General features: G+C 38.3%; 1 pseudogene; it reads left to right on the top strand.

Moving 5' to 3' along the window:
• Nucleotides 1-22681: 22681 nt before the first annotated feature.
• Nucleotides 22682-23402, top strand: LOC100443855 (phosphatidylinositol-glycan biosynthesis class F protein-like; annotated as a pseudogene).
• Nucleotides 23403-25399: the final 1997 nt, after the last annotated feature.

Raw genomic sequence — 25399 nt, 5'->3', positions numbered from 1 at the left:
ACTCCTTCTTCCTTTTAGGGACTTTTGGTCTTTCTTTGCTCAACGATTATTCTTTTCCAAAGATTACCATGATCTCATCTTCCTTTCCACTCCCCACATCTCATCTAACCCCACACATACTCATCCCATGGAACTGACCATTCAAAGCAACTGGAAATATGGCACAGTAGCTAATATTTCATGGTTAATGGGTCTAGTAGAAAACAGGTACTCATTTAATATTGAAGATTCAAGGTTGCTAATAATAATAATAACTAACTTGGTTGGAAAACGTATTTTCCAAAGAAAGAGGATGTTGAAGTTTAAAGGACATATGAGTAGCTAAGAAATTCATTTCCCAGATGATTAGCATGGTGACTCAGCTCAAATCTATTAATTGTTTGAGATCACAAGAAATTAATACATAAGGCACACTTACTTATCTCTGGGATATGGTACTATTGGGACTGATTTCTGCCTGTTAGAAATGATCAGTAATTATGAAGACAATGCAAAATCAAATAAAGAAACTTTAAAAAATTGCCCTAAAGGGACATATGTAAGAGACATAATTAACTTTTTTAGTATAAATGAAAGCCCATGTGGCAGAAAGTTGCCATTAAATATATTATGTAAATTTTATATTCTTGATATTCTAGTATCTACCTTTTATTTTTGATATCTCAAAATATGCTTAAACCAGCCCTTCCCCATATAGCCTATTTGTATTCCTTATTCTGATCTTATTCTATCCTCCATACCATTACTGCTGTGATCTTTCTAAGAGTAAGTCTGATTATGTCACTCTACTCTTTATATTCTCCTTTCACGAGTCCCTATAACTTTCAAAAAAGTAAAATATTTTGGCTTAGTACATAATGATGCTCATGATCTGTCTCTTAAATAGGCTCATCTCCCATTGTTCCCACCCCTTTCACTCTCTAAACATGCAAAGTTACTCCATTTATTTATGCCTTAATTACACAGTGATACATTGAATACATACCATGTGCCAGGCACTGTGCTAGGCAACAGTGATCACGATAGGCCCGGGACCTGCTATCCCAGAAGTTACAGACTAGTAAAGGATCTTGTCAAATAAATAGATGGATAGAAAACATTCCTAATCCATACACAAGAGGTGAAGATAGTCAAGGAAGTTGTATTAGTTACCCACCGCTAAATAATAAACCATCCCAAAACAGGAGTTTAAAGCAATTGCAAGCATTTAATATTATTACCTGTCATGGCTCTGAGTATGAGCTGCCTCAGCTAGGTAGTTCTCATTCAGGATTTTGCAAGAAGTTTCAGTTATTTCAGTGCCTATGGTGAGATATCATCACTCACATGTTGGGGCTTGGAAGTCCTGAGCAGCTGGGAGCTGGAACAACGGGCTCCTCATTCCTCTCTGCCATTTCTATGCGTTTGCTTCATCACAGAAGCTTTAAGTAGGCTGAACTTCTTACATGCTGGCTCAGGACTCTGAAAACATGTTTCAAAGGGGAAATGGAGTAAGCTGTGTCACTTTTCATGATCGAGCCTCAGAAGTCACATAGTGTCAGGTCTGCCATTCTTTATTAATGAGACAGTCGTTAAAGCCTGCTTGGATTCAACAGGAGAGAACACAGACTGCACCTCTCATGAATGAAGGAATGGTAAAGTTCTGAAAAGCATGTGGGTCTGGAAACACTGTGGCAGGTATTTTTAAAAATACCATCTTCCACAGTAGTCTTTCTGGAAGAAGCATCTTGTTGCTTCACACTCCCATACTTTCACAGATGCTGTTCAAACTTCCTCAACTGTCTCTTTTCCTCTTCTTGATTTAACTTACTGATACTCATTTGGTTAAACTTATCTCAAGTCTCCTTCATTTAAAAAGACTTATTTGAACACTCTTCCTCATGCCATTAGACATTCATTATCACCCCATACTCCTCCTCATACCCTGCTTCCTTTACGTGTTGTGCATAATCCTAAGCCTCTTATCACAGTGTGTTGTGGTAGATGATTTCTTGACTCTGTCACTGAGCCCTAAACTTCTTGAAGGCATAAATCTCAGTTCAGGTTTCCATCCTCATGAGCTGGCATAGTACTTGTTACATGGCAGGTACTTAAACGAACTAATGTGAAGGCAAATCACATTGCTTAGGAGAATCTATAGCTATGTATAGGAAAGTTTGTTATACTTTTTTTGCTATGATTTAAGGAGATCTAGATATATCGTGGGAATAACAAATATAAAGAAAGAGAGAAAAGAAGAAGGAAGGAAGGAAAGAAGGAAATAAGGGGTCTAGCCTTCTATGCCAAAATTAAATGTACTTATTCTGAATTATAAGAATATCATTTTACATAAAATCTGTGGCTAGAATAAATGAACATGTATTGGTAAGCTGTTAAATATTTTCTAGCCAAAAGGAGAAGAAAAGGAACTTTAGTGAGCTCTATCATGTGTCAGGTACTTAATGTAAGCACGTTCACAACAAAGATAAGAGTATTTCCTGTCTTTTGCAGATGAGGAATCTAAGACTCACAGCTTCCACGTAATTGTTCTAAAACACCATAGGTACTCGATTAATGCTAATTATTATAGCCCTACTATTTATAAATGATGGAACCAGAATTGTCTGAGTATAAAGCTCTTACTTTCTCCCATATCATGCGTTGAGTAAGTTTCCATAGCTATTAACATCTATTCTCAAACATTGCTAGATTTCCATGATGCCAATGTTTACCTATTTGTGGATATCCTTACAGAGCTTGTAACTTTTACAAGAAAATAATTGCTATAGACGTATAGACTGTAATAGACTATCTCATGTGTTTTTGTTTGTTTCTTACTCATCTCTTAGATTTTTAGGTGCTGGAGTAGAAGAAAAAATTCCTGAGTGGAAATATGAAAATATTCTACAACCCTAATTACAGATTTAAAATCTCTGACAATACAGTCACTTACGCAATTCTATCATTCTTCTTAAGTGTTACCACAGGCATTCTAGTCTAGCATCACTGTCTTTCAGTGATTTCAAATATCTGGTGCCTTTCAACAGGAATTACAAGCACGCCTCAGAAATATTTCAGGTTCAGTTCTTGACAACTGCGATAAAGCAAGTATTGCAATAAAGTGAGTCACATGAATTTTTCGGTCTCCTGATGCATGTTAAAATTATGTTTATAATATATTGTCGTCTATTAAGTGTGTGATAGCATTATATCTAAAAACAATGTACATACCTTAATTTAAAATACTTTATTGCCTAGAAATGATAATAATCATCTGAGTTTTCAATGAGTCATAATCTTTTTGCTCATGGAGTTTCTTGCCTCAATGTCAATAGCTGCCAACTGATCAGGGTGGTGGTTGCTGAAAGCTGGGGTGGCTGTGGCAATTTCTGAATATAAGACCACAGTGAAGTTTGTCACACAGATTGGCTCCTCCTTTCGTGAAAGATTTATCTGTAGGCAGTGATGCTGCTTGATAACATTTTACACGCAGTAGAACTTGTCTCAAAATTGGAGTCAATCTTCTGCTCCTACTGCTTTATCCACTAAGTTTATAGAATATTCTAAATCCTTTGCTTTCATTTGAACAATGTTCACAGCATCTTCACCAGAAGTAGATTTCATCTCAAGAAAGTCTTGAACCCCTCAAATTCATTCATGAGAGTTGGAATCAACTTTTTTCCTAATTCCTGTTAATGTTGATATTTTGAGCTCTTCCCATAAATCACAGATATTCTTAATGGCATCTAGAATGATGAATCCTTTCCAGAAGGTTTTCAATTTCCTTTGCCTAAATCCATCAGCAAAATCACTCTGTAGGGCAGTTATAGCCCTTTAAAATGTATTTCTTAAATAATAAGATTTGAAAGTCACAATTATTCCTTGATTCATGGGTTACAGAATGGATGTTGTGTTGGCAGACATGAAAACAACATGAATTTCTTTGTATGTTTTTATCCATGCTCTTGGGTGACCAGGTACATTGCCAATGAGCAGCAATATTTTGAAAGGTATCTTTTTTTCTGAGCAGTAGGTCTCAACAGTAGGCTTAAAATATTCCCTAAATCATGCTGCAAACAGATATGCTGTCATTCAGGCTTTGTTGTTCTATTTATAGAGCATATGCAGAGTAGAATTAGCATATTTCTTAAAGGTCCTTGCATTTTCAAGATGGCAAGTGAGCATTGGCTTCAACTTAAATTCACCAGTTGCATTCACTCCTAACAATAGAGACAGCCTCTCCTTTGAAACTTTGAACCCAGGCACTGACTCCTTCTCTCTAGTTATGAAAGTCTTAGATGACATCCTCTTCTAGTAGAAGGGTAGTTAATATAGTTGACCTCTAAACAATGTGGCAGTTGGGGCACTAACACCCCAGGCAGTCAAAAATTCACATATAACTTTTGATTTCCTGAAAGCTTAACTCTAATTGCCTAGTGTTGGCTGGAAGCCTTACTGGTATCATGAGCAGTTAATTAACACATATTTTGTATGGTGTATGCATTGTATACTGCGTTCTTACAATAAAATAAGGTAAAGAAAATGTTAAAATTATAAGAAAGATAAAATATATTTACTATTTATTAAGTGGGAGTGGATCATCATAAAGGTCTTCATCCTTATCATCTTCACATTGAGGAGGCCGAAGAGGAGTGGCTCTTGCTATCTCAGGGGTGGTAGAGGAGGAAGAAAATCCACATATAAATGTATCTGCATAGTTCAAGCCTGTGTTGATCAAGGGTCAACTCTACATTCAAAACCTATTGTTTAATATAGCCACTTTCATCAATTGTCTTAGCTAGATCTTCTAGATAATTTGCTGCAGCTTCTCCATCAGCACTTGCTGCTTTACTTTGTACCTTTATGTTACAGAGATGACTTTTTTTCTTTAAACTCATGAACCAACTTCTGCTAGTCTTAAACTTTTCTTCTGTAGCTTCCTTACCTCTCAGCCTGCATGGGGTTAAAGAGGGTTAGAATCTTGCTATAAATTAGTCTTTGGCCTCAGGGAATGTTGTGGCTGGTTTGATCTTCTATCCAGACCACTAAAACTTTCTCCATATTATCAATAAGGCTGTTTTACTTTCTTATCATTCATATTTTCACTAGAGTGGCACTTTTAATTTCCTTCAAGGCATTTCATTTGCATTTACAACTTGGCCACATGTTTCGTGTAAGAGACCTAGACTTCAGCCTATTTCAGCTTTTGGCATGCCTTCCCCACTAAGCTTAATGATGTCTAGCTTTTGATTTAAAGTGAGACACATGTAACTCTTCCTTCCACTCGAACACTCAGAAGCTATTGGAGGGTTATTCATTGGCCTAATTTTAATATTGTTGAAGGGATATGAAGGCCCAAGGAGAGGGAGAGAGACAGGGCAACAGCTGATCAGTGGCACAGTCAGAACACACGCAACATTCATCATTCATCAGTAAAGTTCACCAACATATATGGGTGTGGTTCATGATACCTCAAAACAATTACGATAGTAAAATTAAAGATAACTGATCACAGATCATCATAACAGATATAATGATGATGAAAAGGTTTAAAATGTTGTGATAAGTACCATAATGTGACACAAAAATATGAAGTGAGTACAGGCTGTTGGAGAAAGGGTACCAATAGACTTGCTCAACATAGGCTTGCCACAAACCTTCAATTTGTTAAAAAATGCAGTATCTGCAGTTCAGTAATCATCCTCCCCTGCTCCCACAGCAACACCAAATTGAACAACTATCCACACAGAAAAGAGCACCTCCATAACAACCAAAAATCAGGTGAGCGATCACAGTACCAGGTCTTAATATCATATTAAAGAAAGAGGCACTGAAGAGCATAGGAAAGATGATCTTGCAGCACTTACACCACCCACCCCCCCGCATCCCTGGCAGTGACTGTATGGTGCAGAAAAATAATCTGTGTGCTTGGAGGAGGGAGAGCTCAGTGATTGTGAGGCTTTGCGTTGGAACTCAGTGCTGCCCTGTCACAGTGGAAAGCAGCATGGGGCAGAATTCAGCCAGCATCCACAGAGAAGGCATTTAGACCAGCCCTAGTCGAGGTGAATCCTCCATACCAACAGTCTAGGCCACAGTGACTGCAATTCCTAGGTAAGTCCTGGTGCTATGCTGGGCTGAAAGCCAGTGAATTTGGGGTGCACATGACCTAGTGAGACACGTGCTAGAGAAGCCAAGAGAGTGCTTGTGTCACCCCTTCCCAGCCCCAGGCAGCGCAGCTCACAGCTCTAGGAGAGACACTTTCCCTCTGCAGAAGGAGAAGAGAGGAAAGAGTAAAGAGGACTTTGTCTTGCAACTTGGATACTAGCTCAGCTACAGTAGGACAGGGTAATAGGCAGAGTCTATAAGGACTGAAATATGCCCTGGTCTCCTGCAGTACCCTCAGGCTTACTAGGATTAGGAAATTCCAGTCTGGAAAATTCTAGTCAGACTTGTCTGCTCTCGAACCCTGTTTCCTGTTAAGATGTTTATCAAGACAATGCGTGCACAGCGGGACACAGACATTCATCAGTAATTCTAATTTTGCCTTTGCCTTGTGATCTTTATAGCCCTTTGAAGCATGTGATCCTTGTGATCTACTCTCTATTCATACACCCCCTCCCCTTTTGAAATCCCTAATAAAAACTTGCTGGTTTTGCGGCTCGGAGTTGCCATCACGGTCCTACCAATATGTGATGACACCCCTGGAGGCCCAGCTGTAAAATTTCTCTCTTTGTACTCTTTCTGTTTATTTCTCAGACCGGCCAACACTTAGGGAAAATAGAAAGAACCTACATTGAAATATTGGGGGCTGGTTCCCCTGATAATAGACCAAGGGAACCAATAGAGAACTAAGAAATAAACCCATGCATCTACAGTGAATTCATTTTTGACAACAGTGCCAAGAACATACACTGGGGAAAAGATGGTCTCCTCAATAAATGGTGCTGGGAAAACTGGTCCATATGCAGAAGAATGAAAATAGTCTTTTGTCTCTCACCATGTACAAAAATCAACTCAAAATTGCTTTAAAAAACAAAACAAAACAAAAAAAAACTTAAGGCTGGGCGCAGTGGCCCACGCCTGTAATCCCAACACTTTGGGAGCCCAAGGTGGGTGGATCACCGGAGGTCGGGAGTTTGAGATCAGCCTGGCCAACATGGAGAAACCCCATCTCTACTAAAAATACAAAAAAATTAGCTGGGCGTGGTGGCTCATGCCTGTAATCTCAGCTACGCGGGAGGCTGAGGCAGGAGAATCACTTGAACCCGGGAGGCAGAGGTTGTGGTGAGCCGAGATCGCACCATTGCACTCCAGCCTGGGCAACAAGAGTGAAACTCCATCTCAAAAAGACAAACAAACAAAAAACAAACAAACAAAACACTTAAATCTAAAGCCTCAACCTAGGAATCTACTAAAATAAAACATTGGAAAAAATTCCCCAGGACATTGGACTTGAGCAATAGCCCACAAGCACAGGCAACTAAAGCAAAAGTGGACAAACGGGGTCACATCAAGTTAAAAAGCTTCTGCACAGCAAGGGAAACAGTCAACAAAGTGAAGAGACAACTCGCGGAATGGGAGAAAATATTTGCAAACTACCTCTCTGAGAAGGGATTAATAACCAGAAGATATAAGGAAGTCAAACAACTCTATAGGAAAAAATCTAATAATCCAATTTAAAATGGGCAAAAGATCTGAATAGACATTTTTCAAAAGATATACAAATGGAAAACAGGTATAGGAAAAGGTACTATATATTATTAATTATCAGAGAACTGCAAATCCAAACTGCAATGAGACATTATCTCACCCCAGTTAAAATGGCTTCTATCCAAAAAACAGGCAACAAAAATGCTGGCAAAGATGTGAAGTAAAGTGAACCCTTGCACGCTCTCATTGGGCATGTAAGTTAGTACAACCACTACGAAGAACAGTTTGGAGGTTCCTCAAAGCCCAAAAATAAAGCTACCATATAATTCAGCAATCCCACTGCTAGGTATATACTCAAAAGAAAGGAAGTCAGTATATTGAGAAGATATCTGCCTTCCCATGTTTGTTGCAGCACTATTCACATTAGGTCAGATCTGGAAGCAACCTAAGTGTCTGTCAGCTGACGAATAGGATAAAGACAATGTGTTACATATACACAATGGAGTACTATTTAGCCATAAAAAAGAATGAGATCTTGTCATTTGCCACAATATGGATGGAACTGGAAGTTATTTTGTTGTGAAATAAGACAGGCACAGAAAGACAAAGATCACATGTTCTCACTTATCTGTTGGAGCTAAACATTAAAACAATTGAACTCGTTGAAATAGAGAATAGAAATATCATTACCAGAGCCTGGGGATGGTAGTGGGAGTGTGGGGGAGAAATGGGGGTGGTTAATGTATACGAAAATATAATTATATAGAATAAGATCTAGTATTTGATAATGCAACAGGGTGACTACAATCAACAATAATTTATTGTACATTTAAAAATAACTAAAATATTATAATTGGATTGTTCATAACATAAAGAAAGGATAAATGTTTGAGGTGATGGCTACCCCATTTATCCTGATGTAATTATTACACTTCGTATCCCTGTATCAAAATATCTCATATACCCCATGAATATATACACCTATTATGTACCAACCAAAATTAAAGAAAAAACACACAGTATCTGCAAAATGCAATAAAGTGAAATGCGATAAAATGAAGTGTGCCTGTGTAAGAACAGAGATCAGGCACTGTTATCTTGGCTTTGACTGATCGTTTTAAGGTAATAGTACTAGGACATTAAATAATACTTTTGCAGGTAAAATGATATCGAATTTATCTGTAGGATGCCGCTATCCGCCTATATGTGAAATTTAGTCTGTTACCTTCTCCTTTCCAACTTTTATTTTTTCTAAATTGTGTAAATTGAGACCACAAAACAATGGAAGATTGGAATAGCTCAAGATATTTTATAATAATTATAATCAAAATATTAAATGGCAAATCCAGGCTGGTGTCTTTAAATTGTTAACATAGCTTATTGTGAATTTCTACATTTGGAAGAAAATGTGGAAAAGGACATTTTAAAGTCTTTTTCCTCTTCATTTGCTAAAACATATGAAGTTTTTAAATATTGAAATATTTATACAAGTCAAATCAAACATGTATAGTTGATGCAAAAGATCATATACATTATTCTTAAATTGAAAAAATATGCTTTTATTATTAACTATTTGGGGTAATCTTTGTATTTACTTCTATGCACTAACAAAGATAATTGAAATTGAATATATTAAACCTCTTTCATCTTGCTATATTACCATCTTTTCCTGGTGGAGGGATTATACTTAATTGCCATATTCCCATAATTATTTCAAGACCATGAGATCTCATGACCTCTCAGCATATTCTATGTACTTTGTTGAAGAAGGACAACAAATGTATTCCAAAATTGTTGAGGTAATACAAGGTTTGACTTTTAGAAATTAGAACCATACTCAATAGTTAGCATAGAAGAATTTGGTGGTCATCCATTGATAACATAAAAGGTCTTTTAAAATGTGAATAACCACTTCCTATTTTTATTATTGTTTTTAAGTACAGGTTTTGCTGTTCTGAATTTTCCTAAATCAGGGACTTGCCATTCCTTTAAAGAGAGTACCAATGGGTTTTATTAAACAGCATGTAGAATTCAATCTGCCCCATAAATAAATTGCTTAAATTTCTTTCCTATTATGTTTATATTTATTTATTTGTTTCTTAATGACGACCATGAAATCAATACACTAATTACCTTTCCAATACCCTTGCTTCTGAATTTTGTTCCACAAATGTAGTTACATGAAATGACCAGAACAACCAGTCAATGAACTGATTACTGTTGAGTGCCGCACTTCTAGCTACTTGATAATAATTTAATGTCGCTCAAATAAAAAGAAATGTTTTTGATGGAAAGCATGATCCTTGACCCCACAATTTCCATTCTATTACTATATTTACATAGTAAGATCCCTTTAGGTTACTTTGCAATCATTTAAAAATGAACAAAATTATTGAGAAACCCCAATTAAACTGAGTGTCTAGTAAAAGACTTATTTGGATGTAGTCCCAGATAACGTCCCTGGTAATGGAAGGAAGGAAAATTAAGCACTCTGATTTCCAGTAAATATAATTCGGTCCTGGAAAGTGCTCTCAGCCAAAAATCTTCACTGAATATATGGTGACCCAAGGCTATCTCCAGTTGCTCTTGTTAAAAAATGCACATATAGGGGGACTATGGCCTCAGTGTGTTCACCAATTTCATGTGTTGGAAACTTAATCCTCAATGCGATAGTATTAAGTGGTGGGACCTTTAAGAGGTGATTAGGCCATGAAGGCTCTGCCCTCATGAATGGATTAATGCCTTTCTTATGGGAGTGCGTTCCTAACAAACTGAGGAGTTCCATCTCCTGTTGATCTCTCTCACTCTCTTTTCGTTCTTCCACTATAGAATAACATAGCTAGAAGGCCCTCTCCCAGATGCAATCCCCCAATCTTGGACTTCCCAGCCTCCAAAAACATGAGCCAATACATTTGTTTATTATAAATTACCCAGTGTGTAATACTCTGTTATACAGCAGCACAATACAGACTAAGACAAGGGTGTGTGTGTATGTGTGTGTGTGTGTGTGTGTTTGAAAGTAATATCTTACTATTCTTTTAAAAATGAAGCCTTCACGGGTACTGGGGAAAAGTGATTGAATTTAAGGCTATCTCTACGAGGTGTTAAATTGGAATGGGTCTATCATTGTGCTTGAGCCCAGTGACCAGTATATTAACTAGGAGGGAGATTATGTACATAAAAATTTACTCTTTAGAGATTTCTATAGCCCGCAGTGCCAAATTAAGATGTTCTGGAACGTGTGCAGAGCCAGCAAGAAGTCTTTCTCAAGATATTTCTTCTAGTGCCTATTATAGTTAATCTATTCTAAAATGCTTTCCAGGTTTTGAGTCTTCTAATTTGAATCAACGTAAGAGAAGTTTGCAACTCAAATGGAATAGGATATAGGATAGGTGCCTCAGGGAGCACCATAGATAATAAAGAAAAGCTGAAGGGGAAAAAGTCAGATGACCAAGATATCAGACTTTCCTGAATAAGGGAAATCTGCTGTGAACTCCCTATTTCTTTTCAAAGCAACATTTCCCTCTTCATTCCCACTGTTTCGTCTCTCCTTTTAGTCTCAGAGGAAGATGTGTCCCCTCTGGCTTCAAAGATTTCGTAGTCTTGTTCACTCTCTTTTCCTTCCTAAAGTCTATCTTGCCTTCTTTTTCAACAACTTTCCTACTGCATTAAATATGCTCAATTATAAGATCTATCTTATGCATGTTTTAAATATGTGTGTAAATGGCCACAATCATTGCCTTCCCTGTTATTGGCTTGGGCCTTGGGCAGTCCACTTCACTGGCTCTAGACCTAATTGTAGTTCTTGTTCTGCTCAGTGGAATGATAGAAAATATGATGCAAACAGACACTTGAAAAGGGCTTCGGGCCGGGTGCGGTGGCTCACACCTGTAATCCCAGCACTTTGGGAGGCCGAGGCGGGTGGATCACGAGGTCAGGAGTTCAAGACCAGCCTGGCCGACATGGTGAAACCCCGTCTCTACTAAAAATACAAAAATTAGCCGGGTGTGGTGGTGCATGCCTGTAATCCCAGCTACTTGGGAGACTGAGGCAGGAGAATCGCTGGAACCCAGGAGGCGGAGGTTGCAGTGAGCCGAGACTGCACCACTGCACTCCAGCCTGGCAACAGAGCAAGACTCCGTCTCAAAAAAAAAAAAGGGGGGGGCTTCGGTATTGGGCTTTGCCTCATCTTGATGATCTTGGGGAACCCTGTGACCCCCACCATGCTATCTAAGCTCAGGCTATCCTGCTGAAGGATGAAAGACACATGGCCCAGATACCCACTTTGCCTTGCTGACAAACAACTAACCATTAGATATGTGAGTGAGTCCATGGATCATCAGCTTACCACAGATTCATTAGTAAACCCAGAAAACACTACATGATGCAGAGCTGTTCCATCCAGCTGAATTCACAGAATAATTAACACATGTATGGACATGTATGGTGATTTCTTAGATAACAGAAACTCTTAACTTACTATACCATGATTCTAGCCACTGTTCTAATTATTTTCTTCCATTTATTGTCAAGTATTCTATTTCCTAACAAATATTCAGTTATCATATAATAATTACATAATGATATAAGCTAGCTATGTGATAGGGACTATGTTGAACAATTATACAAAGCATAATGAGCAATAACAGACATGGGGACTACCTTTATGGAACATAGAAAATAATAGTAAGTAAAATGCATTGGCTGCTTTATATGTACCATCTACCATACAAATCTTACAATATATATTACCTCGTCACAACAACCTTATTATTGATCCATTTTACACATAAGGAAATTGAGACGTAGAGCATTTTAACAGATTTTCTTAAAGTCACAGTAAGTGGTACAATTAGCTCTTTCTTCAGAGACTGTGCTCTGAACCATTATATTGTATTTTCAGGACAGATATCAAGAAACCTTCAGATTTAGTCTTTCTTAATTCTGCCAGGAACTTCTGCATCAATGAGGAGAAGGCAATTTCACCTTTTTTTTAATCTTTAGGGGCACATATAGCTTCCCTTTACTCTATTACAAAATAGTCTTTAACCTGACACTAATCACTAGCTATTTGCACGTTGTTTAACACCTTGCCCATCAGTATCTGTCCTCCTCTATGTAGAACCTGAATTCTTGAGGGTCATCATTGTCTTCTTTGCAAAATCTAGTAGCAATATTAAGCTCATTTATTCTGAATTCTCTGGCTTATTTGAACATAATTGGTAATTCCTTTATATTTAATTATCTCTTTCACTTAAAAAAAAATACAGTCCTTACTTCTCAAATTTTTTAGTTTTCAAATCGAGCTCCATGTAAGCCAAATTTATAGATTGGTTATACTGGTTGGAGGCAAATGTGCATTTAGAGGGGTCTATATTTTAATCAAATTCTTAAAGGGTCTATAACCTAAGATAGGTCCATGCATTCATTCATTTACATTTGCCAAGAATCTTCTGTGTGCCAGGCCCTGTTCTAGGCACTGGGGAGTGAGCAATGATCAAAACAGATAACATCTTTGACCTCATGGAGATTGGCTGTAATTGAGGAGGTAGAAAATAATAACATAAGCAAGTATATGCCATATTATCTGATAGAGAAAAGTGCTATGGGCCGGGTGTGGTGGCTCACACCTGTAATCCCAGCACTTTGGGAGGCCGAGGTGGGTGGATCATGAGGTCAGGAGTTCAAGACCAGCCTGGTCAATATGGTGAAACCCATCTCTACCAAAAATACGAAAATTAGCCAGGCATGGTGGTGTGTGCCTGTAGTCCCAGCTACTTGGGAGGGTGAGGCAGGAGAATCACTTGAACCTGGGAGGCGGAGGTTTCAGTGAGCTGAGATTGTGCTACTGCACTCCAGCTTGGGCGATGTCAGGCCTCTGAGCCCAAGCTAAGCCATGATATCCCCTGTGACCAGCACGTATACATCCAGATGGCCTGAAGCAACTGAAGAATCACAAAAGAAGTGAAAATGGCTGGTTCCTGCCTTAACTGATGATGTTACCTTGTGAAATTCCTTCTCCTGGCTCAGAAGCTCCCCCACTGAGTACCTTGTAACCCCTGCCCCTGTCCGCCAGAGAACAATCCCTTTGACTGTAATTTTCCATTACCTACCCAAATCCTATAAAACTGCCCCACCACTATCTTCCTTCACTGACTTTCTTTTCGGACCCAGCCTACCTGCACCCAGGTGATTAAAAAGCTTTATTGCTCACACAAAGCCTATTTGGTGGTCTCTTCACACGGACGTGCGTGACAGGTGACAGAGTGAGACCCCGTCTCAAAAAAAAAAAAAAAAAAAAAGAAAAAGAAAACAGTGCTATGGAGCAAAATAAAGCAAAGTAAAAAAGATGGAGAATGGAAGAAATCCTTATTTTAGATGGGGCAGTAAGGTAGTATTTCATGGGGATGAGTATTTAAACAGAAGCCTTAATGAAATGAGAAAGTAAGCCACAAATATATCCTGGGAATGTGCATTTCTGGAAGGGATGATGAGAGTAATTACCTAAGGTAGGAACATGCTCTGTGTCTTCATGCAATACCCATGAGCCATTGTGTCTGACCAGAGTGAATGAGAGGTGAGTATTAGGAGACCAGGTTAAAGTACCCATAGGCCAGGTTAGGCCTTTGGGAGCATCAAGACAATTTTCTTTCCCTCTCTGATTCTCAGTACAGAAACACTGTCAGTCTATTTTAGTGGGATGAGATTGGGCTTTAGAGTACACGTGTCTGAGTAACTGTTGTTGAGATCTTGAGTAAATTATTGGTTCCAATTGTAAAACATTTAGAAAATTACTTTGCCTTTTTGAGTTCCGGTTATCTGATCCTTACAATTGGTATTCAATTGCCTAGCTAATAGGACTGTTACGATGTTTTAAGGTAACACAGCATATGAATGCACCCACTTCAGTCCTGGCACAAAGCATGCTTAGTAATTGTTCATTTTCACACCTCTTTACATACCTTCACTAAGAGAATATTGAGGAAATTGACTTCAATTACTCCCTCTGTGGATCGACTCTCAGATCTGGGTCTCAGATTCTATCACCCACTTTCAACACACATCTGTGTATATGTCCAAACTCATTAAATTACATATATTAAATAAGTACAGTTTATTGTATGTTGATTATACTGCAACAAAGCTGTTTTTAAAATGTGTCTTCTTTTGTCAGTTTCATATGCCTACTTAGATGTTCCAATAACATTTTAAACTAAAAATCATCACCTTTTCACTAAAATAGGGATCAAAATCTCAACTTGCTCAAGGGTAACACAAATGGATAAAGAGACTTGATCTACTAGGAATTGTTCCTTGTGAATTCCCTGATCACTCTGTGTCCAGCATTGCAGAACTTTACTCTATATACAGGTACAGTACTCAGCTGCAGGCTCAGGGGAACCCCCAAGGTAGTTTTCCAGAGCTCTTTCTCTGTGTACCTCCTTTCTTTCTGCTATTCTGTTTCAAAATCCTAGCCTCCCCAAATTCCTGTTCAACTCAGAGAAACCACCATGCTCTGCTTTTGTTCTGCCTCTAAGCACCAAATTCCAGAAAGTGCCTCGGGACAGAAAGGTGAGGTCATTCCAGGGCTTGCTTCATTTGTTTTCCTGTTCTTGGGGATCTCCCTAATACACTGTCTATTGTCCAATGTCTGAAAGCTGCCATTTCATATATTTTGTCCAGTAGGAAGTCAATTTATTCCCAGTAACTGTGTCAAGGACAGAAGCCCATTGTTACTAATTTAGTAGAACCCCCGGCAATATATACAACATTCAAATATTTTACACATAGCTTTTTTGCATGGTTCTCAAAAGAACAATTTTGTGTTTGGGGATAGGACCTCAGAAGAAGCAGTTTGTTCTATCCTCAGGCCACCCTTGCAGAGATTTTTACATTCTATCCTGACAAATTTGCTTGTCTGCCCCTTATGCCCATTTCTTGTCCTTCCAGCACTGAGATACATAGAAGGTACCTAAAGGTATTTTTTTTTTAATTCCACTTATTTGTCTCTCCTTTTTCTTTTCTTTACTGTCTTTCTTCAAGCCTATGAAAAAGCATGCACCACTATATGACATTTTCCACCTTTGGAATTTCATGTTATTTATGTCTTTCATTCATTTCCTTGTATTTCTTACAGTATAATTATTAAATTAAGGCTACTGTTTTTATCAAGGTGGATAATACTTATTCAAGCCTTCCTACAATTTTGAATGGTAAGTTTGATTTTTTAAAAATCCTACACAATTTTAGTCACCCACCTTAATTTACCTGTATGACCAAGAATGCAGCTCCTATGTATGGACATTCTGCAGGCTTAGATAAGAAAGCATGGGTGATGGGTGAGTCCATGTTTTATATTCACAATGTCAAGATGCCTACATCTTTAGAATTGGTTTATTTTGTTCACATTGCTGCATATAGTCCAGTGCTTGATAAATACGCTTCAAAAGCTCATTTCTCATATTATTTTGTAGGTCTTAAATCAGTTCTATCAGTCTATGAAAAGGAAAAGAACTGTGCCTGCAATAGACTTAGGCGGTGATTTTCACATTGTTCACAGACTGCTGATATTAGAATTCCTTCAAATTCCACATCGAGACACAGTCACCATGAACAATAGCTCAGAAGAAGACTCTTTACTGCTAATGCAATTGTTAAGTGTATTGTTTTGAAAATGAAAATTTATGATTTTCGCAAAGTTCTCCAATCTGCACTCATGCCACTTTGGAATTGCATAAAATAACAGAAAAATGATAGCATGAGAAGTTTTATGCGAAGTTGTTATTTTCCTTTCTAGAATGCAATATGTGTATCTTTTTATTCACACTGAAGTGCCTCATTCAAAACAGAGGAAATTGCACAATAATTCTCACTGAGAATGAGGTTTCTTACAATTGAGTAATATCTCTACTTCTCAGCACGAAGTTAATTTATGTAATTTGTTACACTTTAAGGTAAAAGAATGTCTGCACATGTCTACCATATCCGCACTCTTTTTAAAAACAAAATTTTAATCATTGTTAGGACAATGTCCAATCACTTTGATTTCACAGGGATACGTATGCTTTCACTGCAGTCTCATGAGCACAGACAGTGGCTTCCTGCAGTGCAGCTCAGACAAGAGACAGCAGTCCTGTCCTTTTTATCCTTGGAAATTGTCAGACACTTTTAAAGTGTAGTTTACAGACATATAAAGGAGAGAAAGGAAATAAATTCAAAGTCAAATAATACACCCAATGCTTTCACTTTTTTAATTTCTTTCTATAATCTGTATAGAGACCTTGGACCAAGGGAAATTATTTCTTTTCTGTTTTGCTGGAATAATCCTAAAAGGTGATATTTCACTAGGTTAAATAAGAAAATATAGCTTGTTTAAAGCTATTCATAAAACCCTTTTCAACAACCACAAAGGCATACCTCATCTAGACAAACATGATTTTCTATTTCTTGCAAGACTTTGAAGATTATAGGTCTATTTGAAATTTTCTTATGAACATTTGAACAACCAGCCTTTATTTTTATAAATTTATTTAGCATTGTTTACAATTTAACAATTTAATGTTTTTTAAAAGAAAATAATTTACTTCATCAGGCCTCTCATATACATCTTTACTATTTTGTTTTCTGTTCTCTCTGTTTTCTGTAATCTTCTGGAAAGATTTTAAAAACTAAGACATGACATTACTTTAACTTGAAATCTCAAATTTGAAATTTTTAATTTTTTTTTAGAAACAGTGTATTAGTCTGTTCTCACGCTGCTAAAAAAGACATACCTGAGACTGGGTAATTTATAAAGGAAAGAGGTTTAACTGACTCACAGTTCCACATGGCTGGGGAGGCCTCACAATCTTGGCAGAAGGCGAATGAGGAGCAAAGTCACATCTTACATGGCAGCAGACAAGAGAGTGTGTGCAGGGGAACTTCCCTTTATAAAACCATCAGATCTCATGAGACTTATTCACTGTCACGAGAATAGCATGGGAAAGACCGGCCCCTCATGATTCAATTACCTGCCACCAGGTACCTCCCACAACACGTGGGAGTTGTGGGAGCTGCAATTCAAGATGGGATTTGGGTGAGGACACAGCCAAACCACATCAGACAGGGTCTCACTCTGTTGCCCAGGCTGGAGTGCAATAGTGCAATCATGGCTCACTGCTGCCTTGAATTATTGGGCTCAAGAATTCTCCCACCTCAGCCTCCCAAGTGCTGGTACTACAGGCACACACCACCATGCCTGGTTAATTTTTTCAAAAATCATTTTTTGTAGAGATGGAGGTCTCACTATGTTGCCCAAGCTGTTCTCAAACTCCTGGCCTTGAGTGATCCTCCTCCTCCCTCAGCCTCCCAAAGCACTGGAATTACAGGTGCGAGCCACCATGCCTAACACAAACAACATCAACTGAGCAGTAATAATCTTTCCCAAAAGACCACTTTTAAAAACAATGTGCACTTTGGGAGACTGAGGTGGGTGGATCACGAGGTCGGGAGATCGAGACCATCCTGGCCAACATGGTGAAACCCCGTCTCTACTAAAAATACAGAAATTAGCTGCGCGTGGTGCCTATAATCCCGGCTACTCAGGAGACTGAGACAGGAGAAACGCTTGAACCCAAGAGGCGGAGGTGGCAGTGAGCCGAGATCGCGCCACTGCACTCCAGCCTGGCAACAGAGCTAGACTCCGTCTCAAAAAAAAGTGATTTTTTTTTTTAAACTGCATTTATCAGCGCACTGCCTGACAAATACGCTTTTGTCTCGTGCCATTCATTCATATTTTTACCCTGCCTGAAAGAACTCTTGAATGTTATTTCTTCACAGATTTATTTCTGCACCCCTGAAATAATATGGTGCTTATCACACTATATTATAAGTAATTGTTTGACTGGCTAATTTTCTTCTAAATAATGAGCTTACTGAAGTTAGGGACAATGTCTCACTCATCACTGTAAACAGATCCTGAATCACAGGACCTTTGACACAATGAAGCATTCCCAAGCATTTGTTAAATAAATGGATATTTCCTAATAAAATCCCTACACGATTCTTGCTGCCTTTTTAATGAATTCTCCCATCTCTCTTAAGGTAGGAAAAAAAACCCATTCCTTCCTACCCATCTTAGAAATTCTGCGATTCTTTTGAAGTTTTCTTTGAAAAGTCCTTGCTAATATTTTTTCTGTAAAGAGAAAAGACAACCAGAAAAGATGCCACTTTTCTGGAACATTGAAAATAGTGAAGGAATGGCCGGGCACGGTGGCTCACGCCTGTAATCCCAGCACTTTGGGAGGACGAGGCAGGCAGATGACGAGGTCAGGAGATCGAGACCATCCTGGCTAACACGGTGAAACCCTGTCGCTACTAAAAAATACAAAAAATTAGCCGGGCGTGGTGGCGGGCGCATGTAGTCCCAGGTACTCGGGAGGCTGAGGCAGGAGACTGGCGTGAACCCGGGAGGCAGAGCTTGCAGTGAGCCGAGATTGTGCCACTGCACTCCAACCTGGGCGACAGAGCGAAGACTCCTTCCCAAAAAAAAAAAAAAAAGAATAAAAGAAAATAGTGAAGGACTGATTTAACTATAGTTTCCTACTTCTTTAGTCTCATACTGTAGCTTTCTATAAGCTGAAGAGCTACAAAAAAAAAGCAAGAGAGAAACTGTATGAGACCTGATGTTTTAAAACCCCTTTCTGAGGAAGATGCATCTTCGTTACTCACATCACAGGAGTATTAATCATATTACTCTGAGGAACCATGAAGTCTAAGTAATTATCTTGAAAGCCACTGCCTGCTATGAGGAAATTTATCACGGAGGGAGTTACATTCAATTGGAAGTTAGGAAGCTAAGGCAGTAATACTCACCCACCCCCGTCTTCCCACATATCTCCCACTCTCTTCACTCTACCTTTTGACTCCACAGTGAAAACCAGAAGTAGTCCAGTGGAAAGTAGGTTTTTAAAAACAGCTACCAAAAATTAACATCCTCTCAATGATATCTACCAAAAAAATATGACTCATTGTTTCCCATCAACTTTGAGTTCGGTGTATTTGGGTTCTCAAGAGAAACAGAACCAATAGAATGCATATATAGAGAAAAAATTATTTTAAGAAATTGGCTCACACAATTATGGATGCTGGCAAGTCCAGAATCTGCAGGGAAAGCCACAAAAATAAAGACCTAGAGAAAAGTCGATGTTGCAGTTCGAGTTCAAAGGCTGCCTGCTGACAGAATTCTCTACCTTTTGTTCTATTCCAGCCTTCAGCTGATTGGATGAAGCCCACTCACATTATGGTGGGCAATCTGCTTTACTCAAAGTCCACCAATTTCAATGTTAATCTCATCCAAAAAACATCTTCTCCAAAATATCCAGAATAATGTTTGACCAGCTATCTGGTCACTGTGGCCTACCTAGCAAAATTGATATATAAAATTAACCATCACACCACGTAATATTTATTGTGTCTTTGGCCTCTGACTCTTCTCTCCTGTAAGTATGTGCATGCTCCTGGCATGCAGAAATCACAGGCTGACATGCAGCTGGTCTAAGCAGACCCGCAAGATATTTGATTTGCAAGACTATACTAAGCTGGCCTGATGCCTCTGGCTCTGCAGTTTATAACTCTGTTCACTTGTTCTACTTACAAAATAAAATTCCATGTTGGTTCAGACCCCTACCTTCTTCCACTTGTTATAAAAAAATAGAATAATGAATTGTACACAAAAATATTGAAGGACAAAAATCATTGGATTAGACAATCTCTAAGATTCCTCAAAGACCTAAAATTCTATGAGGGAGATAGAAAATATCAAGCTACACTTGTCTTTCTCTAAAATCTGTGTTTGGAGATATTGGTTCTTGTGATGGTGCTTGGAAATTGACTATGCTTGTGGAGGTGGGGCAGTGGGCAGGTAGAGATGGGGAGAAGGCAAAAACAAAGTCAAAATAGAGATTTCCAGGGGTTTGGAGGCAAGGAGGGAGGTTGAAAGGCTGGAATACAGGGGACTTTTAGGTCAGTGAAACTGTTTTTTATGATACTCTAATGTCTGATATATTATGCATTTTTCAAAATCCATAGAAATGTATGTATCACACAGTGAACTCTAATGTAACCTATGGACAAAGTTTATCATAACGTATGAATACTGGTTCATCAAGTGTAACAAATATACCACATTCATACAAGATATTAACAGTAGAAAAAACTAGAAGGAGGGAAGAGAGTGTCTATGAGAACCTTCTGTATTTTGCTAAGTTTTTCTGTCAACCTAAATCTTCTCTAAAAAATGAAATCTAAAGTTTTTAAAATTAGGAATTATTTAAATGATCTGAAGCAGAGAAATAATTAAATGATATATAGCTACAAGATGGAATATTATGCAATAATACCAAAATGATGTTTACAGTAAAAAAAAAAAAAAAAATCCCCAGCCTAACCCTGAAGGAATGCATTCAGGAAGAAGAAGGGGACAACATCCACAACTAACTTCTCTGTAAGGAGATCTACTCATTCAAAAGAGAAAATAGTCTAAGCAAAGAGCTAATCAAGTGATTCTTGCCATTGTCCAATTAGAGGTGAACTTGTGCCAGGTTAGTGTCAGTGAATTGGAAATAATTAAACAGATCCAAATATTGTGAAGGTAGAATGGACCCCAGTTGGTGATAAATTAGATTTGATAGAAATGTATCAGTCTATCTATAGATAAATGATTGATAGATAGATAGATGATGGATAGATAGATAGATCACCAAGAAAGAAAAGAATGTAAACTAAAGTTATTCCTATCTCAGTTCTTGAAAGAGAGGTTGGAAATCAAGAGTTCTCGGCTGGATGTGGTGGCTCATGCCTGTAATTCCAGCACTTTGGGAGGCCGAGGCAGGTGGATCACGAGGTCAGGAGATCAAGACCATCCTGGCTAACATGGTGAAACCCCATCTCTACTAAAAATACAAAAAATTAGACAGGTGTGGTGGCGGGTGCCTATAGTCCCAGCTACTTGGGAGGCTGAAGCAGGAGAATGGTGTGAACCTGGGAGGCGGAGCTTGCAGTGAGCTGAGATCGTGCCACTGCACTCCAGCCTGGGGGACAGAGGAAGACTCCGTCTCAAAAAAGAGTTCTGTTTTAACAGCATAATTGTGAACTGCCTATGAGGCTCTGATGTAGGAACTTCAAATATACTTACAAAATCATATAAAAAGTGGCCTGAACTAGAGATAAAAATTCCAGGCTGGGTGCAGTGGCTCACGCCTGTAATCTCAACACTTTGGGAGGCTGGGGTGGGAGGATTGCTTGAGCTCAGGAGTTCAAGATCAGACTGGCAATATAGGGAGATCCCATCTCTACAAAAGAAATTTTAAAATTAGCCAGATGTGGTGGTTATGCACACCTGTCGTCCCAGCTACTCAGGAGGCTGAGGTGGGAGAATCACTTGAGCCTGGGAAATCAAGGCTGCAGTGAGCCGTGATCACACCACTCCAGCCTGGGTGACAGAGAGAGACTGTCTCAAAAAAAAAAAAAAAAAAAGAAAGAAAGAAATCCAGAGAAACCATAGGAGTGGATGAGAATATCTACAAAGAGAGTGAAATGATGACAAGAGATACAATAAGGTCATTGTTTTGTGAGGGGCACAGAAGCAGGTAAAGGAAACTAGGAATGAGTGGCAAAGTAAGATGAAGACCTCAACATTGTGGCGTCATAGGAAACTAAGAGTATTTCAAAGATGGGGAGGTCAGTCATGCCAAATGTTACATGGAGGTCTGGTAATAGAGGGGTGTAGTGGACTATTTATGAGTCCTGGTTCTAGAATTTGGCTTCTTGGGATTATATATCAACTGTAGTCTATTAGTTATGGGACCTTAAGAAAATAATTTATCCTCTTTTTGCCTCAGATTCTACATTTGTAAAATTAGACAAGAATATGACTTACTGTATAGGTTTCTTGGAGGCATTAAATACAACACATAGAAAGGTCAGGGCAGGGAGTCATACCTGATGTCAGAAGGCTGCAGTGTCCTTTTCCTTTTGCAGGTGGGAGAGTCAGATAGCCACCCAAGAAAACACAATGAAAGACACTGATATCAAGAGAGTATTGTATAATCATCTTTTTGCATGTTTTCAATTAGCTTGATCATCTTCATTCCATCATTCTTTTTGGAGAACTTCTCAATATTGGAAGCACACTTAATATGGTTGTGCATCTGTTGTGTTTTTCTAACTGCTGTCAATCCAGTATTATATTTAGTAGTGAAACCAAATGCATCCTCTAAAAGAAGTTTATCATCACACAAGGTGACCAGATTTTTGGAATGCTGTATTAATTTCTTATGTCTTGTTTCTTGCACGTAATTCATGTAATTTTTGTTCTATACGGAGTGCCACCATTAGAGATGAAGATGGAAACATTTTTATTTGTGGTTATTTTGTCTGCTTTTACTACTGTACCAAGTTTATTTTTGTTAGGACCAAATCTCAAAGCATGGATAAGAGTTTTCACTGGAAAGGGAGTTATATTCACTTGGGAGAATAGTGTCCAGATCACTACAATTTCTAGTTTTGTGGGAACATGTCTTGGAGTACTTTCTATACCACTGGATTGGAAAAGACCATGGCAGATAAGGAAACTAACACCTAGATGATATGTAACATTCTCGATGTCAGTGAGCTCATACATATGGCCCATCTCCTCCTGTATGCTTGGAGCAAACTTTGGCAACATGGCTGGCCTTGTTATTTCACCACTCTGGATACACTGGAATAAAAAGCAACTTACATATAACAATTAATTGGAACAAAGGTAGAAGATATTTCTTTGTGCAGATACCATAAAGACTATGAAGAAATATATATAGTCAAAGCCAAACAGTTCAATTTACAGCATTGTTTTTTTAAATGTTATAATTGAAAAAAGCTTAAAAATGTATTTACAACATGATATAATTGTAGCTTTTTCAACTATAAAACCCCTTAAGAAATTGTACTTTCTTGTTTAAATAAAGTATCAATAATAGGAAAAAATGCAACACCTAAATTGTATAGAATAATACCTGGTAAACACTATGCATTCAATAAACATTAGCTATTAACATCACAAAAAGTATTTTTTAAAAATTTTTTCAGTATGGAGACAGACACATAGTAAAAGTAAGGTTAGCAGAACAGTGGAGGCAGAATGCAGGTTGGAGTGAATTAAAGGGTAATTGCTCTATTGACAAAACTGTTCTCATAGCGTTTGAACACATTCATTGACAAGAAGACACTCATTGCCACCAGAAGCCGCAATTCAATTGGATATGTTTATACATGTAACAACAATCTGGTCCCCACACTTATCACCCCATTGATGACTGTACTAGGATTTTCAGCTTTTCACTGGTCTTCTCAAATCTAACTGTGAGAGGGTTCCTCTTTGTGCTGAGCCAGAATCTGTCTTCCAAGACCTTCAATTCAGCTGCATTCTGTCATCTGGGGCCAAAGTACTATATTATTCTAAACAGTAATTAACTTTTTGTTCCTTGAACATCCTTCTTTCAGACGTTTATTTACATAAACTGTAGGCCTCCTTCAAGTCATCTAGTTTGAGGGTTCACAAAACTGACTGGCCATCAGAATCCCTTGGGAGTAAAAAAATAGACTCTGGATCTCAGACATCAATCCAGAATCTCCAAGAGGTAGAGCCAAAAAATTTCTAAGTTAAATGTTTCTTTGGCAAATTTGATGTACAGGCAAGTAAAGGAAACACTGCTCTAGTGTCTATGTGACAAAAACACCTTCAAGGATCCTTTTTTTGCAGAGATTCCAAAGTTACCAATGTCACTTTTACTGGCACCATTACTTTAGTATTTAGCATTTCACAATTACAAACATATTACACTTTTTAGAGCTATCAATTACTCCCAATCACTTAACAGTTAAGTGGAATGCACAAGTTTTTGGCATTTAGATGTCATGCAACTGAGTGTGTCCCCTTGGCTTCAAAACATTTCCAGTTACTGCATTTTTCTGCCAGATGGAAGCTTCGTTTGGTTGGTATTGCAAAGTGCACAAGTAGTGTCCACTGTGCTTTGGAAATGTATATGATGTTTTTTGTAAAACTCTTTTCACCCACTCCCACCATCACCAACTCAGAGTTCTTTGAATCAGCTGTCCTCAGCTCTTTCTCACCAATAGCAAGGAGTGGTAGAAGTTAGGCAGTTAGCTGAAAACCAAAGACCAGGTTGAATTCACACTTTGAAATTGGCTTCATGCGTCTGTTTAGATAAGCAGAGAACTGCTGTGGTACCTCACTCCTGTTGTTGCTGCTCTGGATATTTTCTTCATGGGTATTCTGACAGCTTGGACATGATCCCTGGCACCACAAAATAAGACTGGAGGCAAAAGGAAACCAACTCATTTCTCCTCATATTGTGACTGGTTTTTCCTTTTATTTATGATTGAACTCTGTTGTCACTGTCGCTTGCATTTTTACTTCACCTTGCCAAAATCAGCATTAAGGGCCAAATTGTTTCTGTGTTTGCACACCCTCCTATTTTGCAGAAAAGCCTTTCCACTTAGCTACTACTGTTGCTTTGGCTCCAATATTTGCTTGTATGTTGCACCTTCAATACATTCTTTTTACAAGACTCAGCATCTAGAAATCAGTTTTTTCAGTATCCTCTCACTGGAACAATATTCACATCTGCAACCTCATACATGGCTCTAGAAAACATCTGGAGATGATCCAAAACCTGTCAGACTTTATCAGCAAGAAGGTCCCTTATGTATTGGAGCAAATAAAACTAGC

Source organism: Pongo abelii, chromosome X (genome assembly GCF_028885655.2).
Source record: "Pongo abelii isolate AG06213 chromosome X, NHGRI_mPonAbe1-v2.0_pri, whole genome shotgun sequence".
Lineage (NCBI taxonomy): Eukaryota > Metazoa > Chordata > Mammalia > Primates > Hominidae > Pongo > Pongo abelii.
The sequence above is the reverse complement of the archived record's forward strand: the minus strand, read 5'-3'. Positions and strand labels throughout refer to the sequence as shown.